Here is a 26,272-nt window from a genome sequence, read left to right as displayed (position 1 = left end):
GTGTTTGTATAATATACACATACAAATAAATATTAATGCCAAAAATGCAAAGTAGATGTGTGCATGTGTCTGTGTGAGAATTAAACAACCCATGAATACACAGATTAAACATGACACTCTGAACTACCCTGCAGTAGGAGAACCATTTTACACATAACACAGACAGCCTGAAGAGCAGCCAAAAATGCCCCATTCTTTTTGAAAGAGGAAAGAAAAAAAAAAAAGGAAAAAGAAAAACCTACCTTGAAAATACAGCATACTTATAATCATTTCTCCAAGCGTGACAGCTGCTGTGCTGTGCTTTCAGGTCCTTTGAGAATTAAATAGTTGGGTTTTTTTTTCCCCCCCAAAAATTCTTAGAGCACCAAAACTTTTGTTTTTTTACAAACCAACACCAACAATGCCCTTACCTAATAATAAAAAGGGATAGGAGAGCACAGCAAACAAACAGTGGGGGAGCCGAGCACAGGCCAGGACCCAGGGCTGGAAACCAGGGGCTTCTTCCTTCCACTTCTCCCTAACTTTGACACATTTAAACAAAACTCCACCTTCCCCACATATCAAAAGTAGGAAAACAAACACCTTTGGGTGCCAACAGCCACCTCACCAGTCGGCTGCACAGAGAATTTCACATTTAAGTTGTCCAGGAGCTAGTCTCTCTTGGGTTTATTAGTTATACCAATATTAAAGCAATCAAACACATGCTATGTGTCACAGTGAAACCTTAAAACAAATAATTACAGCACACTTCAGAAGCAGAGACATCACTTTTGCCAACACGTGGGGCACAGGCAGCAGTTACAGGACACCCAAGTTGGTGCCAGTTTAATCAGCAAGAGTGAGGATAGTTTTTATCTATGTACGCAGACATAGATTCCCTTTCACAAGTCCCAGAAAGGCTTATATCGCTGCACGACTGCTGAGGACCTTCTGTCCTTGCTGTCAGCTCTATGCATAAAGGTCTCCTACTCTCACAGCTGCAGGTTTTCAGGCAGGAGTACCCAATTCCCTAGGAGAGCTAGCTTGAAAACAGGCGGAAGAATGACAATACCAACTGCACCATTTATTGCCTCGTGAGTTAATAAGGCTGCAGCCTAATTAAACCTCTTCTTTTGAGCCTTACCATTCTTCTTGTGTGGCTGAGCAAGTTCGCTCTGCCTGCACTTGGAGACCGCAGACTTGCTGCAGTAACTTGGCCTGAAGTTCTTGCACACAGAGTGCACAGGACTGCAATAAAAGCAAATGCTAATAACGTAAATGGACACCTGTCTACCTGAAACATTTTCAGATCTGTTCAGCCTATAAATTAGCTGCATCACAGCATCCACTGAATCAAACAATTAAGGCTGAAGCATATCCATTATTTTTAGGGTAAAGATCTACCTACAACATACTCAGTGCTCTGACCCTAAATTCCTGTGCAAGAGCTGGAATTTCAAGTCTTAAAATTTCCAGTCTTAATGTTTCCAGTACATTACTCTGATGGTGGAAGAGGTCCACAGTAGCTATTTGAGACTTCCAGGCAAACTATAAATGCAAAACTACAATAGTTTTCTGTACAGGGACTGAATTCTCTGTGAAGCTGGACCTAATGCCTTGAGTCTGTTACATCTGCACACAAATTCACATTTACAGCCAGAAGCCCCACTCAGCAGAACTACCTACCAACATGCATAGCAGAAACTGCATACACAGCCACTGTACTGGGCCTCGTCCTAGTAATGTGCCCCCAGTGTGGATGGAGCTCCAGCAATAAATCTGTATACCTGTACTGGTACCCCTGTAACCCCTGTACCTCAGGTTGACTTCAGCATCTTCAAATTCCTCTTTGCAAAACAAATCGCATCAACCATGCCTGCATTTAGCAGAATGCAGTTCACAGCACAGTGTTTTTGTTCCTCCTCGTCAGTTCTCTCTACAGATTAAATGCTGATGCACTGAACTGCTGCTCTTGGCTGAAGTGGGCAGGTGCAATTTGATTAGTATGGATTCTGGAATTGGTGAGTACTGTATCAGTATCCTCCCTAGAAAATAGGTGACATGTCATGGGATATTAAGTATGGCCATTTAATGTAAAAACTCAGATAATACATGAGTTAAATTGGGAAAATGAGAGAAAGCTTTTAAGCATTCTCCCAAGACAGATTGCAGAATAATATTATTGTACATGCAAGTAGTGCTGATTGACACAGTCAGAAGGCCATTATACTAGTATGGTATAAAATCATTATAGCAAAAAGCATTTCAGAGCTGCAGAGTGATAGCAGCAACATATAATGAATTATCAATAAAGAAGTGGTGATTCAGTGACATTACATCTGAATAGAAAGCTTCCTGTTATATAATTTAAAGCTGCCAGCCTGACAAGTGACTCGAATATCCAATTCTTTCTCCAGGTATATGAATCATCCTTCTCTTAATTTTACCAGAGCCTGCAATTTCGTCGAGTAGCCCAGAAACCAGCCTACAGTAAGCAGTGCTTTTACATAAAGGTTGTCTGAGCAGCTTTCAACAAGGCAGCCTCTTATCTGTAAGACTCAGCCTTTGAGATGCAGGTATTAAATAAATACTTCTTGTTTACAGCAAATAAACACAAAGTACAGTACTGCAGCAAACCAATGCCAGCAATGCTTTGCAATAGGGCAAAACGTGAGTCCTTAAAGTTGGTGCAAAGCTCATTTGAAGCCAACTGGAACGTGCTAGTTCAGTGCTGCAACATGATCATACAGGAGAATTAGGGCCTATGGGAAAATTATTAGAGTCACCTTTTCCCTTCAGATGACTATTCAGTATTTGCAGTGTTAATGTAACACCTAAGCATAGGAAGTTCAAAAGTAATTAAGTTTAACATGTGGGATTGAGGAGGATTCAGTTTGAGCATTCTCAATATTGGAACCAAAAACATAATCAGCAAACAAGATGAGCTGGGCAGCTGAAAATAATGCACGTGTGGTAAGTGTGGGCATAATATTATTCAGAAAAGAAATAAGTCCACGGTGTTGACAAATCCAACCATTTATAAGTTGAGTAGTTTTAAGCTGCCCTCCAGAACCATAAAAGTCATGCCTGTTTTAAGATGCATATTTAGACTGATTATCTTTTTAATAAATGGAGGTTAAGTCTTATAGAGGCACCTAATTTCATAGATACATTTTATTCTATTACTGAAAGCTAACAGTACACATGCACACGTAACTCTGCATAGAAATACATTTCAACGTTATCAATGATGCAACATAATTGACCATATTGACAAAATTAATCCAGTAGCCTTTGCTTAAAGTTGCCTGGATTATTAGTTTAAAAGTGGCTGTCCCCTCTGCACGTTTGCCTAATTAGAATGGCCTACCACTGCAGTCATTTTGCTTTCTGCTTACCACCTTTCCTTTTTCTCCTCTGTTATGAATGGTTCACCTACAAAAGGCAGGGGATCTATCTACTCTTCCTTCCCACCTAACCTGTTAGAAGCCGGCAGCTGAAGACATTCCTTTTTATTGTGCTGAACACTCCTGCAATGGACAGCAGCTCAGAAATGTAATCACATGCCAACAGCCAGTAGTTAGAATGAAGCCTGACAAAACCTTACAGGAGGCAATGGAAACACAGAGAACTTCCTCACAACCTCACAAAAAGTTGAGGAAACTTCAAGAAAAGAACTGGTGGACATTTGCCTGAATTTCTGCCACCTCCAAAGACCAGTATGGAACCAGAATTTCAGTATTTTACCTGGAACTGGTTAGAAGCAACTCTTCTTTCAGGCAGTCAAGAGGTTTCTGATCACAGAACTGACTTAGGCCATTTTAAGCCTTTGTTCTTTTCTGTTTTAAAGATGATATAACCCTTGAGACCATGGTTTGGAAAAAGGAAAGATTTCTGAGAGCACAGCCTGGCAGCCAGAAGCAGCTGAATGCTGATAGTGGATCTACAGCCAACTCCCAAGCTAACCACTCCACTTCCCTGCCTTGGCATTCCTAACTTTCAGGCAGAGGTACTGCTAGCTGCTCACCACAAGAATGCTGTAAAAATTAATTAGCAAAATGGCTATAAAGCACTGAGGATGAAAAAAATATGTTAAGAGCTAAGCCTTATAATTAGTGTTATTTAATGCATCTTTAAAAATCGCTCTCTCTTCTTTTCTTTTATAAAAGAATTACACAATGACTTAAAGAAATGACAAAGTAATTTGAAGTAAATGACTGCCCTGTAAAATTGAAACACACCCTAAAATGTGGTTATTAAAAAATAACCACACACCCTGATAGTTAGCACTGCCTGAGCTGTGTATAGCCTTAACCTACTGGTGTATTATTAAGTGCAGTAGAATCAGCAATTATCGGAGGGAGAGAGATTGCTGATGCGTGTTAAATGCACATTACCTCTTTGGCATCAGCAGATTTGGTGCATCCATTGCTGGCAATGAAAAGCATGCTGGGCAAATTCAACTCGTGGCACAAAAGGATTAATTAGGGTACAGCTAATACAAGCAATGTTTAGACATGAATCAAGAAATTTAGGACACGGGGCTTATGGTGCACTGAATAAATGCCAACACCATGAAAGAAAGAAAGAAAAGACATTAACTAATTTTGTGTTCATGAGATGCAGAAAATTCTACCCCGGCTTCTGCTTAGCTGAGAATCACACAGTCAAGTTTCCTCTGAAATCCTTCACATGCTACACTAAATGTTTTCTTGTTTTTATGCTGCTCCTCCTTTGCTGCATTTAAGTGTCTTTTCTGGCTAAAAAGAGAAAAACCCAACAGGTACCTGCTGCCAAATACTGCAGATTCTAAAGTCCTGCCTTCCTTGCATGCTACTCAAGGCCAGAAACTCAATACATAAGCACAGATAACTTAGTTCTCTACTGCACGTATAGCCTAAAGGAATGTTTATCAGTGGGTTAAGAAAATAAAATAAATCAAGGACCATATAGCTCAGGAGATGGACATGGGAACTGTGGCTTACCTTTGAGTAGGACATTGGAGAGCATGCTGCACTGATGGACTGCTGTTCTCAGGTCCCAGAAGCTGCAGAGAGCTGAGAGCAAACCTCTGCTCGCTTTCTGCTTCATGAATTCATCTGCCTTCTGAAAACAGAAGCAGCAGCATAGGTGCCTTATACTCCACAGTGTACTGTTGCAAGCAGACACACTTTTGCCTGTATTTATCTGAGTTCCCTATCTGTGAATGACTGTGACACTCTACTCTTCCAGGAAGCTTTTTGGAATATAAATATATTTTAAAAAAATATATATATTTTTCCACATTTTTACTCTGAAACAATAACTCATTTCATAAAAAAGTCACAGAAATGCTAAGAGCAGGAGTTCTCCAAGTTTTGAAATAGCAGGAGACTGAAGACAACTAAAGGGAATTCGCTGAGTCCAGAATCCTGAGCACAGCACAGACAGCAGAAACCACCTCCAACCCACAGAAACCCTCCAGTGTGAAAACTGCGTTCATTAAGTCTACAGTATTCAACCAGACACATATTGTAAGTTTTCCAGTATTTAAATCATTCTCTTAAACTTCCCTGGGCTGTGTCAGCACGCACATCCAGAGCAGCAGGGCCGGTCCCCCAGGGCTGTGACAGATGCGGTGCCTCCGCACTCTTCCACAACAGGAGGTCTCCAAAACCATTGGATTTACACAAGGCATGTAGAAGTTCTCATCCTTAGCCATGATTTATTTTCAGGGAAATTAAAGCTCATATTCACATATTGGTTTTTCAATAAATGGCTTTAAATTATATTTAAATAATTCTCAATCTATTCTTTAATTAATCACACTGCGGACCAATTTCCTTCTCTTGTTCAGGAAGCTTGACTTTGCCAAGGTCCCAAGACCCACAACACAGCAAGGCTGAGAGTTCTCTTATTTTGACTCTTTCCCCGTGTCTCTACAAGCCCTGATTTCTAGAGAAGAGAAAAAACCAGCCCCTATAACGCCTCACACTTTAATCACTTCAGGTTAACCTGACATCCTAGTGAAATCTCCCTTTCCATCTCATGATTTGCTCCGCTCAACCTGCCAATTCAATGCTCTTATGGGATCGTTCATTGACCTTAAAGACTCCCATTACTTCCACCCCCTTTCTTCATTTGGAAAATCAAATTAATTTTGTTAGTGACAATTAAAATTTGCTTAAAACACTAAGTAGGTATAATGTATTTATTGCCCTTGGAGAATCTCAATAAGCTGATCCACCGTATTCAAAGTTTCTGTTTTTAATTAAGAGCAACATTATGGTTTTAAAGGCTCGTTTGGTTAGTTTTGCATTTGTTGCACTTGATACACAATAATTAATAAAAACCGAAAAGGTACACCACAAGATAATATAGTAAAATGCTTGTATTTTAATTTCCATGTTCACAATTGCATTGTGCAAAACAAAGAAATGCAAGTTGACTGCTTCACTCATTAGCAGAGTCTCAATGCTTTTGTTACCATTCCCTATTCTGGACTCCCTTACAAGCAGCATTACAAGAGCTACACTTCAGTTTAAAATAAATAGTTCAAAGCCATCACTCAGGAAAGACCGAGGCTATTACTGAAACTGGGCCAGGACAGCAAACAATGTTTTTTGCAAGTTTGGGTCCTAAAGAGCAGTTCAGCTTCTGCTAATCTGCCTGGTGGCATCAGAAGTGTAGCTCCATTTCCTGTGCTGCTGCTTCCTCATTTCAGCTCCCTGCTGTTTGTTTCTAGGATATTTTCCTCCCTGCTGGGTGTATGTTTTACTCTCCTCCAGAAGAGCCCTGATCACGTTTCTTTTTCTCACACTGTCTATTGCTGACGCCTGCTATGGGAATCTCCCAGTCGGCAGCAAGATCCCAGCGTGTGGAGCATCTGGACAGTTATCATGAACTAACATAATCCCTTCAGCAGCCTGTGTTAACAGGGAGTGATTGGTTGTTTTCAATCCTCCATACTTTCTTGGATCTTAAGAAAAACATGGGATTGAAAAAGAAGCATCTTCTGCGCCTGTAAGTTGGACTAAAGTTAACAGAGGTACACACAAAAACTCTCCTGAACTAAAAAACAGTTCAGCATCAATATTCTTCTCTTAAAAACACCTTTTTTTTCCACTGTCCAGGTTGAAAAGATTGTGCCAAGAGACCTAGAGGCACAAGGCCATTTCTCTTTCTCAGATAAGGAGGCCCAGATGAACACATGGCTATGAAAACAACAATTATTTACAGCAATGAATTAAAACTGAAATGGTGGCTCATCCTATTGCCAGCCAGCTCAGGGACAGGTACCCTGTCAGACAAGGTCCCCTGACACAGCCTGGGGGGCCCATGCCCAGGAGAGCTGTAGGCCTGCAGACAGCACAGCCAGTCTAACCACGGCCAGTGGCTTGGAATGGGGCTGCTGGGCTTTGGAGCAAGTGTGTTGTAAGGACAGATCAGCTTTCCAGTTCTGGGGGGTCAAACACACTCCCAGCCTCACTCCCCAAAGCCAGAAGTGATGGGTGGAACAAGACTGAGGAACACAACGTACAGAGAAGCAATCCCTGCAACACTCAGTACAGCCAAATGACTGCTGAACTGCACAGACAGATGTCTCCCAGTGCACTTACTGCCAATTCCTACCTCAACCTCATTAACTAATTTTCTGATCTCCACCCAGAAAGGAACTCATACTCCTTATGGCCCAACACGCAACACAGGCTGTCTCCAATTCAGATGTCTTGCTAACTTCCTGCAAGAATGTTATCCTTCAGTCACAGATGGCCATCCTGCCAACAGAAGATGCATGGATAGAACAGAATTGCTCCTACCATTCTGATCATCCCTAGAGGGGACACAGAGGCTTTTTCTCTCATCCCCTTCCGCTGTTTAAGAGGGCAGCTCATGCCTCTGAGCTGCATGACCCAGCTGCTGCGCTTGGGCAATATTTAACCTCATGGTCACCAGCCCTTCTCCACCTCCAAATAATACAGAGCAGTGCCCGGCAAAGCCAATTCAACACTCACAAAGCCAGAGAGGTTTCTACATGCCTGTAATGTCTCCCTTTGCTAAGGAGAGCCTAATATGCTACTTGTTCTGGAAAACTCCCCCAGGCAGCTACATCCTTGTGAAAAAGCTGAGTTGCCTCTGGGGCAATGTGCTCCAAGGCCCTGGATCTGTCTGCAAGTGTGCTTTGGTGGTGGAAGAAAGGCTTGTCACTGATCCCAGTGCAGCTGGCAGGGCTGCAGCTGAGCTGAGAATGAGCTACAAATTAGTCCAACATTTAAATACTTGCTTTTAAAGATAAAAGTCAACTCAGCCTCTCACAGGAGCTCTTCCTGAGGAATGGGAAGCGTCTCTAAGAATAACCATGGCTGCTGCAGAGCAGTCAAGGTTCATGAGAGCCTCCTGACATCACACCAGGAAGGTCTGTGCTGCAATGTGATACTTGAAGAAATGACCTCAATGTTCTGCCAGTTACCACTGCCAGACATCACGGCATCATTCTTGCAGACAGAACCCTTTGTAATTTACACGTGTGGAGCCAGGCCTTCCTGCTTCCTAATGACACCAAAAAGCCACCTAGAACTGAGGCTACAGGAGCACCTGGTTGTCATCTGGGTGCTTTATGCTTTAAACTCGGTACAGCACCTTACCTTAGAAAAGAGAGGCTACAGCACCTGGGTCCGCATGGGTGGCTCTCCTTATCTCAACACCAACAGGCAGCATTTGGGTTCATCAGGACTCAGCAAAACAAGGGAAAAAAGACCAGGAAAGGCCTGTCAGAAGGAAACCAAAGTGAGAATGTAATCCATGTAATCCAGTCCTCAAGTGACCGTGATTGTTAACATTATTTTTTAAAAGGTACTACTAAACTAGGCTGAAATAAAAAATATTGAAGTACTGAGTGACAGAAGGCACAAGTTCATCACCGAAACCAGCCAGGAATGTAGATGTTCCCTGTTGTACAAACACACAGCTTTTCCTCACACATTTTCTCCTATGTACCCACTTTTTTGATTAATGGCTTTGTGCTTTTGGGACACTGGGAACAATGTTTGAAGAATATAGTTTATACGGCTGAAAACGTTTGTTATGACTTCCTCCTACCAAGACAGAAATGAAAACTTCTAAGAACGTTTCAGGAATTCTTGCCACACCAAATAACCTGCTCCAGCTTAAGAGGTACCTCTCAAATAGCTTTTTTTCCCCACTGTAAGCATAATGATGTCATACTGACGGTGGGAAGAGAAAAACTTGGCTGTTTAATTTGGAAGATTGCTAAAAATGATACATTCAGCTTTCCTAGTCTAACAATGCAATGTTTTTATAGTTCACAATACCTAACACCCTCGTTCACATTAAACAAATCATCCTGAGTTCCTGTTGAAATAACACACATCCTATCCTCTCTCTGTGTACATTGCCACATTTGGAAAGAAAAAATAAATCTGTACTACAATAAGATCCCATTTTCGTCCAACTGCACATAGAAACATATTTAACACAGAGAAGCATTCTGAAAACCTATGCAGAAGAATGCTTAAGAACACCACGCATTTTTCAGGCGTGCTCTAAGATTATCATGGACATCTCCAGCCAATACAAATTTCACTCCTCTGAAAGAGTGGTCAGGCAGTGGAATGGGCTGCCCAGGGAGGTGGTGGAGTCACCAACCCTGGAGGTGTTCATGGAACACTTGGATGCTGTGCTGAGAGGCATGGCTTAGTAAGAGCTGTTGGTGATGGGTGGATGGTTGGTCTGGATGATCTTGTAGTTCTTCTCCAACCTCAGTGATTCTGTGAATGTCTATTATTTTCTTCTCTTAGTGGTGCTCTGGTTGCTCCTCCCCTACTTTTCTCTTATCACTTCACTTTCCTTGTTCTTGTCCATCACCTTTCTTAGCTCTCTTTCTCCTCTTTAATCTGATTTTCTTAGCCTTTCATGTCTCTTGGATTCCCCTCCCCTTTCTCCTTAGCTTTAATACTGAAAGCCAATAGTTATGGTTTACAATTTTAAAGTATCAACTGTCAAATCTATTCCAGAAATGACCTTCAGAAAAAAAAAAAAAAAGCCTGCTTCATCATTATGAATATGAACAATTTTGTTCTTCAAACTACATTTTAAAAAAAAAAAAAAAAAAGCAAAACAGAATGAGAAACTACAAGTCATTAACAACGTTGTTAACTACTAGTTAATCTCATTTTTAAAAGAAGACTGAAGGAGTTTCTTTAAACACTAACAAGTATGAGAAATCCAGGTATATAAGTTTAGGTAGACTTCCTTGCCATTGTCCTCCACTTCTTTCTAGCCATGCCCAGAAGGATCATTTTGAAGGAGGAAGAGAAGTTTAGTTTTCAAAGCTTACTTAATCATTTCCTTTTCCACTTCCATTGTAATCTTCAGCCTTTTCCTGAGACTGCGAAGATCAACAGAATGCTCACAGTATTCATTCAGTACTATGGGCTACAGTGTAATATTCTTTACCGGACACGTGAGGCCACGGTCTTACTTTCAATGGGCTACCCTGCAACTCTGGGAAAATAAAAACCAGAGGTATTTCTTCCCTAATAAAATACTTCTTAAGTAAAAGGAATATATTGGTTAAAAATGTGCAGAATCTTTCTGTCAGGGGGCCACAGAAGTGTGGACCTGTGCAGCTGTTTTCCACTTCAGCCTATTCCATTTTTGGGGAAGTATATTGGCTTCATAAAAGTGAGGCAAAAATCATTCTCTGGCCAAGGCCTTGGCACAGGAGACTCTTCTATTATTAACAGTCACTGTGATATTAACATCTTGAAGACAACTAGTGCTCTGCAAAATTAAGTGTATAGGTAGGGGAAGATTCAACTGAAAAACAGTTGCTCTGAGAGTGCCATTTGAAAAGGTGCCAGGAGTAAATCACCACTTACCCGAAGAAGAACAGAAGCAAGTGCTTGAGCCTGATTGAGATTCCACACAAGGCCTGTGTCATACATTTCATTCAATAAGACAATCAAGATGATTAGGGAGTGTAGGAAAAGCTCATTAATGGCTATAGCAGACATTGAGTCAGCCTTTCATTTATCGCAAGCGTATCCGGATAGTTTTCATTTACTGGATTTTTTATTTAAAGAAGTGAAATTCATGCAGGCAGACACAAGTCTGCATGTCATACTGCTTCTTGTTCATGCCCAAAAGCTGCCAGCAAGTTCACTGAAGTGATACTGGCAAAAACTAACAAGTGCTCTACAATCTGCATGCTTCCTTTAGTTAGTTGCTTTACTTCAGGTACTTAAGATCAGCGTAAGGATAAAATCCCTCGCTAAATTCTTAAGATGCAGAACAGAACCCCAAAGCTATAATTGATGACAATACTCCAGAGTATGCCTTTAGCTTCAAGGACAGACAAATAGAGCATGCTAATCACTGGGACTTTGGAAGAAGAGTTACAAAATGCAAAGAAAATATGATGGGAATGCATGCGATTGGCAACAATTGTGTCTGAGACTGCAAAGCAGCACCCTTTAATGAGAACAACGTGGAGTACGAATTGCTATTCTGCCCATTTGAACCAAACAACAGTACTAGCTCTATTTACAGTTACTAGTAAGTACAGAATCCACCTTTTCTACACAGTGCAGGTGGAAACAAAAGTGGGGTTTCTCATTTCATTGTATGTAGAGCAAGTTTCACTGTGTGCACACCTAAGCATTCTGTTCTGTGTATGTAACTGGAGCACGGGCACTACAGTTTCAAACAAGAGAAAGAAGGATGTTGGACAGCATTGGATCCACATAACAGAAAAATGCTGAGCAGATTTCCCCAGTCCTCAGTGACCACAGCAATACTACAAAATGGAAATGAAAAAGTTCAGTCAAAACCTGGAACCAACGTAACAAAGGTTCACCTGGCCAACTCCAAGTCTTCACTCCTCAAAAACCTGTATAAGCCCATGCTTAACACCAGAAAGCAGTAAAGGACCATACCAGAGCTAAACTGTTTAAGTTTCCAGAATTTAAAATTAGAATGTATGCTAGAAGGTGCAACAAACAGCTCCACAAGCAGCTGCTGGTGCCTAGTAAGCATATCCAGCTCACTCTGTGTGCCTATATTAGAACACACAGGAACAGCAGAGTCAGTCCCAATGCCACAGCCGGACAGCAGGGCTCAAGAGAACCCTGAGCTTAGAGTGGGACATGGCACACTGATTCTACCCAACCAAAGAGTAGAGCCAGAGGAGAACATATGGGAAAGCCTCCCTTCTCTCCTGTCTGTGCACACCAAAGCTCCTCCTCAGCCCTCTAGACCTTTTACAAACCTCTCACCCACAGGGGTAACCCACTGCAGTCAGAGCACAAGCTGGCATTGCAGGAAGGGGCACTTAAAGGAACCATTGACAACTGAGATGACATTCTGGATTGCACCCCTGAAGAGGGAAGCCAAGACAGAAGCTGACTGGTAGCACATTCCATTATCACCTGGGCATATCACAGGCCCTAAATTCAGTGTAATTCATCCGGGGGAGGAAATAGGAGTAAAGAACCATAAAAATCTGTACAGCACAAGAGGCATGGCAGTATATTACAAGAGTCACTCTTCTTGGAAGCTCTGTATCTCCTCATGGTGGAATGGGAGTGTTTTGTTTTTGTTTTTCTTTCCATTAGAAGATGACCTTTGCTCTAAGTAGAGCCAACATCCACCAGCTTCCAAGGCTTGTGCTACCCTAACAGCAGCAGATACCTTCTGCTGCTCCAGACTCCTTATTTAATCAAGCATTCATAAATCAAAAGCAGACAAAACTGATTCAACATTTGGGTGAGAACTGGAAGCAGCTGAAGAGTGACCTAGACTGAGTCAGCGCCTGATAGAGTTTCAAACCATTCAATAGGAAATACAGTGGAGTTCATTGTTGCACTACTCCCTGCCTTCCCCTCTACCCCCCTCCAAAAAAGCAAGAGGTTCTTAATTGCAAGTGCATTGCTATGAAAACACCACTAAATACCAAATGAAAGATATACACAAACATATTTCTTTTGGAAACAAACCAAATGAACATCTGGTTGCCTGGTTATCTGAAGAAAAAAATCCAGAGGATAATGACAGCACCATTAGATGCACCAATGTAATTAATGCTATGTTTCAATGGGCTTAAACACATAAAGTGCTGAATACTGATGTTAGGTGCACCCACAGATCCCACCTACTTCAGTGAAGAGTGAACCACGATAACTGGGAAGATAGTCCAGGGAAAGGATGACGCACTGCTGATAAGCATTCAATGTTAGCTGGAGTCAGATAGCAGGACACAACAGAAGGACGGTAGGTCTGACTCTACGCTGTATTTAAACCAGTGTTTTAAAATGATCAATAATGGCTTTTAAAACTGAACTCTGCAGATGGACATCATAAACACATGATAATTCTCTTATGAAACATCCAAATGAGCCATCTAGACAATAAACTACGAAAGCAAGTGTTTTCCCCAGCTCAGCAAAAGCAATACTGAGAACATACAGATAGGTGCTTTATTACAGAGATGCATTCTAAGAGATGCACCTGAAAAGCCATTTGATGATACACTAGCCAATTCTAGTGTACCAATTCTAGCCCTCTAAAACCAGAAGGCACACTCTTTCCACAAGATGCAAAGAGACACTGTAGAAAAAAAAACACTTGGCCATCTTTTGTCATAGCTCACTAAAAAACAAGCCTTTCTACATGATCAGACCTTGTTTGTCCTCCTAGAGACACCACAAAATGCACATTGCTGGCTAACTGAAGTAGGCAGCAATGCAATCATGTGTCTTCCTGCCTCATCCAGATCAAATTTATGCCAATAGCACATTGATCAGATATTAACTATGTAGAAACCACAACCTGCATTGTCAGACAGCTGCGTAACACAGCCAGGTGATCTTAGACATACTTGATTGTACCTGCATAAAATCTCCAGCATCTATGGAACGTGCCTCATAGATGTGCTGAATCCTGAAACTCAGGAAAACATACCTATCTTTCGCCAATCACTTTTCAAAACAGATTTTTGATAATATTACAGTTGTGGATAGCTTCCCACATTGCCAAAAATGGCGCAGCTAATCAAATTAAAGTTTTCTAAGTGTTCAGAATAGTGTATGGAGTGCAATCTTCCCACATCTAAAAATCAAAATAGCTTATTTTGTTATGTAGGAGTCAACTGAATGCGCCGTTGTGTCACTCATCACAAAATTCAGAAGAATTATAGCTAAGTGATTTGCAGAATCTATACTTAGAGACTTACTCCTGAATACTTAAAACTCTAGATCTGTTGTTAAACTATTCTTAAAAGGATTGTCAAATATGCCCACATGTAAAATATGATAATCCGATGTTAATTCTCCTCTTTACCACTCCGTAGATGCCTGGGAACAAGCCATTGTACGTCTTAAGCTTGCTTGAGTTTGCCTACATTTGTATTCATTAACCAGACTCTTAGTGGGAACACTTAGAAGCCCATGACTTTTCTGATAGATGCATACGTACACTGACTGGCTGCATTATTTATCTGTGCGCGTGTCCATCTATCCATCTGTCCGCCTCCACTCCTGCCTGCATTCAGATCTATACGTGCCTCTGTGCATTTACGTCTTTCACCATTCTCAAGTCATTCAGCCTACTTTTCTGGCACCGGCTCTGGGAAACTATTGCTTTAACTAATGCCCTCATGACTGAAAAATAGGAAAAAAAGAGCTCAATGCAGATAGGCAGGAAGCAAGGCAGAAAAAGTAGAATAGACAGATGGAGGTGTAAAAAAAGGGACGCATTTATGCTAAATTTGGGAAAAATAAAAGGATTAAAGGGATGTCACAGACTAGATGATTTAAGAAGGGGATTTCTTATGAAGCGGGGATATTTCTCCTGTAGAATAGAAATCTATCATGTATTCTAACCAGGGTTAATTCTAACATCTAGAACAAATCTAAATCTTAAAACCAAGATTAAGAGTTGGCTAGTGCCATTTATTATATCTGTCAACTGTTTAACAAACCAGGGAGGAAATATGTTATGTTTGGATTCAGCCAATACAATAACAATATTTATAGGCTGCCTTGGGAGCAATAATAATTTTACATGGGTTTTAGTATTCAACAGAGTATTTACAGGGATTTGAATTACTGTAGCATGTTCAGATTGTTTCTTCCATCCTCTTTCAGAGATCCTGGATTAAAGAGCCAAATCTCCCTTCTCCCCTCCGCCAGTCTACTGCATGAACTGCGTACGTGTAGGGCAATCACAAACAGCACAGCAACTTGTTCTCTAAATCTGCTGAGCTAAACATTCCGTCTTGGATTCCCACTCAGCTGAGAAGATTCATACCCCAGACCCAATACCTGATCACTACGCTGGTCTCACCTAAGGATACTGTCCCAGTGCTTCTGTCCCCAAGGAGTCTGAAAGCTTACAGAGCAATAAGGTTTAACAACAGAAACTCAGTGATCCTGGTGAGATCAAGAGACCATGCTTGCCTTATGTTCAAATCAGTGAGAGCTCTGCTCCTAATGTGCAAAGTATTTCTGAGAGAAACACTTACCCACCCCCAGAGCTACTGCTCTGCCCCTGCTTCATCCCAAGGCACACGCAGCACACAGTGAACACTCAAACTTATGCAAAAGGACTGTGCTGTTACATGATAGCTTTTATCTGATGCCATGCCTACCTAACACATCCGTCTAAACTGCTAGTGCTACTAGCATAAACATCTTAGAAAACAGGAGTTATCTGTTACTAAGTAAATAGTTCTTTCCTTCTCCAAATGTCAGGTTTAAGTAAAAGATGCAGGCTGAGCCACACATGCTGAATGAGATGTCTTAGCTTAGATTGTCAAACTTGCCACCCAGTTCCCTCACAACTTGGAAGAGTCACTCAATTCTGCAGTAATCCCTGCATGTGGAAATGCCCCTGGATGGTACTGTAACAGCAGGAATGCTAGATTTGCTGTACAGTTCTCCTCATTGTAGAGCAAAGAAGGGATGAAATTTGCTCAGGCAGTGGCTGCATTTGCTAGAGGGCATTGCACATCTAATACCTGGAAGGTAAGAAAAGCAGACAAAATCTATAAAACTGCAGGAAGTTGAGTGTAATGATAGCAACTGTGGTGACGTTAAGGAGAAAATGCCAGTATAACTACCTACACAGCACGAACGCAAAGGGGGAATCTACAGTGTTTACAGCTGTTCATCAACCGGCAAAGCCTCACCGCACTCCAGCTGGCAGAGAAACAATTCCTTTCTCGTGATTCTTTTATTACTTGGATTTAGCAGAGTATACCAACCTTTCAGCCCTGATGAAGGTGCAAGACTGGGAACGCTGGCATATTTTTGTGAGTATAATTCATTTTTTGGTTCTGGTTGGAAAGCAGCACCATGCAATGTCACTGCTGGGTGAGCACCTGGAGTTAGAAAAAACACTGGTTTGCTCATAGGGCCCAAAAGCACAAAGTGTTTCCTAGAAGGAGATTTTTAAAAAGGAGAATTCATTAAAAAATAAAATGCTCCTGAGCACATCATAATGACTAAAAAAAACCAGGCATGAAACTATGAGATCTGCTCCAAAAGTAATACCTCCTATTTCATCATGTCAGCAACAAACCTTCCCACCAATATTCCGTTACATCCTGTTGCTGTGTGACAGATGGCAGCAGAGGGGCAGTCTGATAGAATGGCATCTGACATGGAAGTGCATGGGAAGCAAAGGTGTGTCACTGAATTCCTCCATGACAAAAAAACTGCACCAACATTGACTTCATCAATGCTTGCTGGATGCTTCTGGAGACCAAACTGGATGCGAATGCAGTGAGGCAGTGGGTGATGCCTTTCAGCAGTGCAAATTGCTACAAGCACAGTACGCAGGCTCTGTTCGTTGCTGGATAAAGTCCATAGGTAATGATGGTGACTGTATTGAAAAATGTGTCTTTCAGCTAAGAATGTGTCATTTCAAATAGTGTTATTGTGCTCCTTACATCTATTGTAATTTCCATGTAAATAAATAGGAGGCATTACTTTCAGAACAACCCCTGTATCCCTTCCAAACCAGATGTTGAAATACAAGAAAAAAAAAAACACCAAGAAATTGAACCCCTTGAGGATGCATTTCAGCTTTGTTTGTAGGACAAATGAAGGCTTAGCTCAAATGCTGTAGGGTTTGGTTCCTTAAAGCATTGAAATACAGAAGCTTATCCTGGTTTCTTTAAGTACTAAAATATGTAAAATGTCAATGGGAACAGAACAGGGAATGATACTGAAACCTTTTTCTTTGACATGGATTCATTTCAATTTACTGAAAAATGCCATTTGGAAAAGTTTTGATTTCAAGCTGTCAGAATATCCCATTTCATTTGCAAGCTATGCTTTGGCTGCAACTATTTTATCTGGTTTGGGTTTCTAGAAATGGTTCCCCATGACCCTCTTTTTAGTGTTCTGAAAACTCCACCACCATGAAACTCCGTCCAGAGAATATCTGTTCCTTGAGAAAAAGAACTTGAGGACTTGATTTTCTTAGCAGCACGCAGCATTCTGCTTTCCTACAACAAAATCATGTTCACACACAGTCTTATCCACACATTCCAAGAACTGCATTTTTTCCTTCTTCTAATGTGCTTTTCTGTCTTTCAAAACACAGCAAACACAAGAGGACTGAAACTCATCGGAATTGGTTTGTACAATCTACAAGTTCCTTGCCTTTCGTCACTGTTGACATTATGAGATGTGAAGCCCTGCTGGTGAATGACAGTAAAAGAGCAGCTATACAGAGCTCATATCTCTGAATTTGGAAATGCACTTGAGGACTTGATTCAAAGTGCTGCTCCAACCATCCCCATTCCTGGTAAACAAGGCACAAAATGTTAAAGGGAATGGCACAATAGCAAGCACAACCAGGACTTCTTTTTTATACATCCTCCTTTCCAGGCGTTGCTGTTATCTGCCCCTAATTTATGCTAATTCCTCCCCCCCCCCCCCTCTTCCACACACATTTTTATATATCTTACAGTTTGGCAGTTTGATACTTCTGTTATGGATTATGTATTGTCTGTCTCCTTTTACACTTCACTCTTTCAGTGCCTGTGTCTGCTACTACAAGTCTACAAGACATACACAGCAATAACCAAAGTAAAAGCAGGGACATGAATACTTCTGGTAATAAGTAACCTTGCAACATCAAGCTTCCAGAAGAAGACTCAATGGCCCCATATTTACTAGCATTAAGTCTCCATTACTCATTCCTCCAGGACAGCTATCAGGCACAACGCATGGTATTTCTGCCAGAATGCATCAATACAAAATTGTGGCATTGCCCTCAACCTAACCATTTAAAGTATATGCTTGCCTTTATGCTCATCGGTTACACTAAGAACCTCGGCAAAGGAATCACCTTGGTAATGCTTCAAAACACATCATAAGTATTCATTTCAGGAAAAAAAAAATAATAATAATATTAAGAATAAATCATACCCTAATGTTGTACAGAGCCAGCCTGGTACACACTGTGATTCTCTAAAAGTAATGATAAAAGAACAGATTATTCCCCTCCCCCCCGCCACCCCCCCTCACTTTTTACAATAATCTCATGTAGTTTAAATTATCTACATCTATCAACCCCATACGCTGGTCAGGGCTGAAACTGTGTGGACCAAATCCACAGAAGTCAATTAGTTATGCCAATTTGCTCCAGCTGAGAATCGATTCTCAGTTGTCTTTACACTTCCCATAGAATATTCTGTAGGAAGCATCGCTTTAATGAAGCTCGGTCAGCATGTATGGGAAATGTCAACACGAAATTCCTCCTCACTGCCTTTTGGACTTCTGCAAACAGGTGTGTTTTGATATATTTGTTTTAATCCCCAGAAAACCCATCGGTTTTCTTTCAAATGGCAGACGAATTCAAAGTATGTTTGAGGAAACAGCTCCAATGTCTGAGACACAGTATTAGCATCCTCCTCCCTTTCCTTTGGCAGAATTTCCCAAATATGCAATTAAATCATTAGAAACGCTCCTGCCCAGATGCAGCCAATGTGGAATCATCACAAGTAATAAAGCAAACAAAAGAAAGATCACAAAATACATTAACTCTTACTAGCCGTGCATTAGCATTTTTAATAACTATCTCGTAACCATTTAGTCCAACAAGTAAATAAAACCTGTTTATTTGGTTATTTATTCTAAAATAACGCAACCTTTTTTATTTGCCCTTGTTATGAGCTCACTAATGTTAAAGGCACCGCTACCATCAGTTAAGTAATTATCATAGGATAAAAGCCTTCACCGTGAAAAAGTTTTGTTTGAAAAAGCATGAACTGCGATTCTCATTGATAGCTTTCACTGAGTGCAGGATTCAGTACATTGCAGCACAAAGGCCTAGATTATCTCCCGCTGTTAAAGGTTTAAAATTCTACAACCAGACCATGCCAGTTACCAGTATCAGATTATGATAACAAGATCATGTTCAGTTATAAAAACAAGTGTCTAAACTTTTCTCATGTCACTTTCTATCTAAGTCCCATTGCTAGTGGTGAAAGGACCCATCTGAATGTGTGTAGAAGCTCATTTTAAAGCTAGCTCTTTGAACTGGATTCATGGGGTATTTGCATAAGAAGATTTGGGTAAAAAGAATGGGCTGGTGCTGCATCTGCCCATTAATATGCCTGCTAATTCAGCACATTGTAAGCCTATTGATGTATCACAAAAGGCTCAAATTCAAGGACAGTTATCCTATTGCCATTGTTAGGGTTTGAATTCAAGTAATATGTTCACTATAGGAATACAGTTGTTACAATTAGATATTTTTCTATAATGGTATAAAGAACCAACGACAATCAGAATTACAATAACACTGATAAAACTTTGGAATTCATGAATTCTATTATTTTAAAAAGATGCAGGTGCCGATTAATTTTGCTGTGCATAATACTTGTATCTAGAGTACTGGAATACTTAAAGACAGGCAGCAAACTGCAGCAACGTAACCTACCAAAGCAAGCACTCACCCTTCAATGCTGATGCATGTTTATCTTGCTTACAAGAGTTTTAATAAAAAATTAAAACACTAAGCTGAGCTTCAACAGAGCAGAGGGACCCTACACAATGAGCAGGTTTCATAAGCAGGATTAGAAAGATGCAAAAGCATTGCTGGTGCTACCAGGGGATATCCTATGCAGGGTGTTTTTATGGTGAATGCAAACTGGGTGAAAACACTGCACACACTATAGGAAAAAGGGCAGAGTTGGGAACTTGCACATGAGGTTGGGGCAGCCCAACACTAAGCTGGTAGCAACAGAAAACTGAAGGAGAGAACCAAGGGAAACGCACACAGAGACCTGCGTGTTAAGCCTAGCTAAACTTAGTCCTTCCATGGTGCCGGGCTTACGCCTGACACTACAGCTCAGGCCCCGTGAGGGGAGATAGCAGAAGAAACGTGAGCAATAAGAGCAATTCCCCATGCTGGCAGCCGAGGCCTGGGCCCAGTGCGGCTCCTTTGTGCCGTGCTCCCACACTGCCGCGCTGATACGGGGCAGCCCAGCGCAGGGATGGGGCACGGCGGCATTTTTCTCACTCCGCATCCCTCAGAGAAGACATCAAAAGAGCAGAGAGATGTGCTCTTTGTTTTGTTTGGTCTCTGACTCTCAACATGTGGTTTCGCAGGCCCAAACATCGGCACCTTTTAACCTATTCTGTTCAGCTTAGGCCTTGGCTTCATTTGAGCATTAGGGAAACTATAGTAACCAATAATCTGCCTGTCCCTGAATAGAAACTATGTACCTTGTCACACAAGAGCCCGAGGATCACCATTCGAGACAAGTTCCTTTACAGGCCCTCGGCTTTCTTTGCTGGGGCCCGGCCTGTCTCTGTGAAAAGGTGTCAAAACCCTTCGCCTCTTTGCAATGGGTGATCTGTGTTAATGTTAATTTATATTTAACAAACAGGATATTGTCCCTCAGAATGTATAAGTATTTGATTATCTATTACAAATGTTTTCATCAAGTCATAAACGAGGGCCCTTGACAAAAGGTCTTCCAGGAGCACTGGGAGGAGGGCTGGTGGGTGTCACGGTGTGCTGGGCTGCCTGCCCACCCAGTGCAGGTGATGGCACAGATCTGTGCCCAAACACCAGGTGGAGATGTGACTGTGACTAAGCTGCAAAACAACTTTGAGAGTTGCCAGTTTTATGCATGTATGTATTTTGGTCGCGATCTGATCTCCCGCTTAATGAGCCTCCCCCCAGGCACCAGGAAAATGTTATCACCGGTCCCATTTTTCACTCAATTTCTAATCCTGTGCTGCACTGTCTTGTTATTAGCAGGAAAAACAACAACAACAACTCCGTATATCATGTAGATCAGAGCCAGGAAAGAAAGGAACAAATGTCAAGGGTTTGAAGAAGCGATTCACATCCAGCTTCATTTCATCTCTGTCACTCTCTCCTGACTATGTCTTGCAACAGCTGACTGCTAACATATTTCCCTCCAGAGAAAGTGACATTTTTGCTTTCTTTATAACATTAATAGGAAGGGGAGCTAAACTGTTAATGTTGCACCAAAACAGCGCACTGCAAATCGAGGTATTTGATATGAAACTTCAGACCTTCTGCATTAAGCTCTTACACTGTGACCTGACATAAACTGGCAACTGGCAGCCGTCTGCTTTTGGCAGCTTGGCATATTTGGTCATTTATTGGGTGCATGTGAAGATCAAATGGGTTAAGATTCTTCTCCTTAAACAGCAGGGAAAAGAACATCAAAAAGGTGTAAATTTCATTTCCCCAGTTTTGATTAAGTCAAGCATGAAATGAAATGTAATACTCTCAAGTGGCAAGGGTTTATACTATTGATGTTGTTACTTCTGCTTCACAAAGCCCAATCAGCCGACAGCGAGTTGAACAAGCTAACAGAGTTTTAGGGTGGCCAGATGGAGGGTTTTTACTATGGTTGAAAAGACAGCTTAGTGCTTGCCTCTTCAAGCCAAGTCAATGCCAACTGTGTGAAATCCTGGCCATTCTAACCCCTTTTTTTTTTTTCCCCTTCCCTCCTCTCAATGCTGGTGGCTAGCACCATACAGGCCTGATAAAAGCAATCCCTTCAGCAAAACAATGTGCTGAATGAATATTTTCTGTCAGAAGCGTTGTTTATCTTCCCCCAAAGCACAGAGATTTCTGTATTCACTATTCAGATCAATCACATTACAGTATTTTCCCCATTAACTGAAATACATCTCATTTAAATGTTATCTGAAAGAAGCCCTCGCAAGAACGTGTTCGTTTCTCTGAGATTAGAACATTATTTGCTTTAAGTAGTGTGGTAAAGCAAAACTCTACTCATGTGCCACAGAAATAAAGATTTAAAACTGTACCTTGTTCATCCATTAAGTGATACCAGAGTTAATTCAGAACACAGCAAGATGCACAATGAGAAACTCTTTAGATCTAGGATACAAAAGTAACAGGTCTTAAATTGAGTGTGGTCTTACTTCGTTAGGAAATTTGTCCCTTTTTTATAGGTGCTTTTTCAGGCCCCTTGTTCCCACTACATTCTCAAATTTAATGCTCTTGCCACTATACAGCTGGACTAGAATAGAGTGGCTTTAGTAAAGACTTAATAGAATCTTTAATGCTTCTAACAATCCACTCCCATTGAACTGCATTAAGTAGATATTATGGAAGGACAAAGAGCTAAATAGCTCAACATCAACCTCATTAGGCATGCAGGCAGGCCTTGAACCATTTTATGGGCAAGCCTATTGTTAGAACACTCACCAGGTTAGCTTTAAATTGCAAATGATACCCTGAAAGGGGAAGAGAAGTTTTGGAGAATGGCCTCACAGAAAGAAAATCATTTTAGACTATAAGAAAATGAAAGGCATTGTTAAAATTGCTCTGACCGTAGCAAATGAAATACATCATGGACTTGAGAGGCTGAATGCTACACTTGAGGGTTTTTTGTCGCCTTTTTTTCATTCCCCTTGCCGTTCAAGAATGTGGTATACATCAGAATATAAACAATACACAATCTGAAGGACTCAATAAGGGTGGCTCAACCTACTATCATTTGTCTGCAGTTAAACATATGATAAGAGGGCAATAATTAACTGGATGGGAAAAAACAATGAAAATATCCCCTTTGATTAAACGGCAAAGCATGAAGAATGCTATGCAGAAAAACTTACCAGCATTACAGTTCTTCATCAGTAAGGACTCATTTAGACCAGTTTAAGCCTCAGCACTTGAGTGTTCGAGAATACTTTAAAATAATAATAAAAAAAAAGGTCTCCCAAGAATTGTTGGCAACTGCAAAGTGCTTTAACAACTGACATTATGATGTTGCAAGTCTGGGAACGTATTCCCAAGCAGAGCCCTTCTCTGTCACCTTAGTGGATGAATAATTGTGCCTTTGCATATTCCTTGTCATAAATGGCAGGAATGAAGGGACCCTAAGGACCGTACTGGCAGAATTGGTGCCGTACAAGCAGAGTAAATTAAAACAAGGATTAGAGCAAGTATGATTGGGGATGACAAGCAGGGCAGTTGTCGCCACACAACGTGCCTCTTTGCCCATATGGTCCGTACCAAGCTTACACAGCACAAACCCTCTAACATAGATTCTTATTAAAGCATTCCTTCCTGATCAGGACAAAAAGTCCTTAAAGCTTCATGTCACAGGAGAAAAACAGAGTTTCATTCACACACACAGGCAGCAGCCTCAAGCACTATTATTTATGAAGATTTACATGCAACTGCCCAGTCTTTTCATTAAATTAAAACACACAAAAAAAGCCCATAAATGTGAAAAAAATTGAACCAACAGCCCACACAGATAAGCATTAAGCATGGATTTTATTGAATGTAAGAATGAATTAATTGATAGTTATATTAAAAAAATTAAAAATAAAAATGAGACACTTAAGGTAATTCAGAGCTTCCTTCCCAAGCACACATTTGCAGTACACACAGAACTCAGGGTCATTTTTAACTACCAGTAAGTGATAATGGAAGTACAGAAGGAGCTCAAAAGAACACGAGATTCACGCAGGGAAATGTCTGGCTGATCACATTCATGCTACTATAAGCAAAGAACAGAAGAGCAGGGCAGTTTTCTTCAGCTCATAGGAGTAGAAAAGAGCAACTCTGTCACTAAACCATTGTGCCATCTCACATGACACGTGTCATTTTCTGGGCTTCAGTTCCTCTATTTACAAGGGAAATAGTACAAATCATAAAGACACTTGTTATAATTCTCCCAAAACCATAAACATAACAGATGCTCCCCACACCACCGGCACATTTACCTTTCACTATAGGATCACATCACCAGCCCTAATTTTCAGACAGACATTTAAATTCTACAGATGCCTGGGAACAATCTCATGTCCTAGAGAAGAGTTTTGCCTATAGCAAGATACAAGCGTGTCAATGCTTTCTCAGTACTGCAACATGCTATTCAGATAGCAGCACAAAAACAGAAGTGCAAGATCGTCTATGTAAGTTTTGCCCCTTCCTGCTCTGTAGTACAGCTCTGCTTGATCACAAACCAGCATCAGGTTTTACTCCCCGCCTGATCTCTTTTTCTCAGCCAGAACAGCCAGTTCTGCAGTAGTAATGAATTTCGGAAAGCTGCCACAAACGGATCAGCACACAGAACACTGCATTAAGTGCAACCAGCAAAAACATTGGCAGTTAGAACATGACAGGTGCCTCTGGGAATCACCCAAGAGTTCCTGTTAAACTAGATAGAGATTCCTTGTAGAAACCCTTAGGCCTTTAGGTAAGAGATTCACAATCCCAAGCAGAGATCTTACTAAATTGTTCCAACTAGAGCTCATCACAGATGTGAGCAAAGGAAGCGTCCACATGCACTGCATTATTACTGGGCTCTACCTACACAGTACGAGGATTGCACACCACAGTCAAGCTCTCCTTATACTTTGGGCCTTCAGAATACTACTGTGTCATAATAGCAAATGTGCTACTCCTCCTATCAGCTGCTGCAGAACAGCGCAAGATCCTTAAATGTTACAGCTCTCTCAGCAGGCTGACAGCTCTGAACCTTCGTCAACAAATGCAGTCCCTAATAAGCCTATGTATGGGAAGTTCTTTGGTCAGCTTTGATAAGTCTATTACAGTAACATAAAAGATGCCCAGTTCTAATGGTGTAAGTTCAGATCATTTAGCAATAACACATCTCAAAGATCAAAACAAAATGACTTAGTAAACAGTCCAAGACAGCTCCTTCCCATGGAAACAGCTGTCTGAACTGAGATTTGGCCATTATGCTCCACATAACATGCCCGAGGCATCCAAGAACTGCCAGCATTTGAACTCCTTCAGAATCAATTTGTCAACCTCTTTTTGGCTTGGATTATTTGCAAACAGTAACTTGAGCATCATAAGTAACAATGAACGAGCCTAAAATCTCAAGTTCAGCAGGAGTTGCTTCACATGGGTATGTAAGGTTTTATTACATGCATTTGCTTTTCACTAATTTCACATCTGAAATGACTTTTTTTTTTAAGCTATTATTTTCTTAACTACATCCTCTACATATAGACATCTTCTGAGGACCAGCTAAAATTTGAGAGTCAATCCTGAAAGCTGGCAGGTGAAAACCACAACTATGACTCTGCTCAGTGGCAAACAAAAATCAGAAGTAGGCTGAACAAGTACATCTGGCTTCAGGCATAAAAGCTGAGTAAACAGCATTCAGAAGCAAGTTGTATTCAGAAGTCTACTTGAGTCCAAAACTTGTTTGAAGGCTAAAAAGATATGTTCATCCATTGAGCTAAGGACCTTCCAAAGTAGTGAAGCTGAGGACAAGGATTGGACACAAAAGGTACAGTCTGTTATATCCATAGCTTACTAATAATGCCATTTTATTTTCTCCATTCCTAGATCCCACACATGTTTATTACAGAACCTAATGCTGGAAAAGAGCACACTAAAAGCTGGAAGCACCAAAGTTGTGTGAGCTGCTCACCTGTCAGGTCTTTCATAGTCTTTCCCAACTCTAAAGCACACTGGACTAGGTCCCTTCCCTAAAGGAATTCCCAGATTCTTGCTTCTCTGGCATGACTTTCTCTTGGTGTGTAACTACTGATGCAGTGCTAAAGAGGATCATATTAACCTATACCTTAACTTCAGTAGCACCTAGAAATTACAGGTGGATGTGCTAGGAAACTTGTACAACTGACAGATACTACTGCATTTAGCTCATTTTCTCAGTCCAAGAGACTTCTGATTTCTTTCTGATATTAAGAGCCATTTCAGTTTGACTATGCTTTATCAATTATACATTGCTACCAAAATTTTCATGGCTTTAGGGGAA

At 41.0% G+C, this 26,272-nt stretch overlaps 1 long non-coding RNA gene across 1 annotated transcript in view; it reads right to left on the bottom strand.

Annotated features, from left to right (window-relative positions):
* Positions 1–26,272, bottom strand: part of LOC107319205 — a 98,283-nt gene that overhangs the window by 52,853 nt on the left and 19,158 nt on the right. Inside the window, exons 2-3 of the long non-coding RNA XR_004308670.1 lie at positions 8,604–8,726; positions 4,965–5,085 (exon numbers count right to left, since the gene is read on the bottom strand). This is a non-coding gene — a long non-coding RNA (uncharacterized LOC107319205). The remainder of the gene's footprint in view (positions 1–4,964; positions 5,086–8,603; positions 8,727–26,272) is intronic.

Source organism: Coturnix japonica, chromosome 11 (genome assembly GCF_001577835.2).
Source record: "Coturnix japonica isolate 7356 chromosome 11, Coturnix japonica 2.1, whole genome shotgun sequence".
NCBI lineage: Eukaryota > Metazoa > Chordata > Aves > Galliformes > Phasianidae > Coturnix > Coturnix japonica.
Note: the sequence above shows the minus strand (reverse complement) of the source record. Positions and strands in the feature narration are given on the sequence as shown.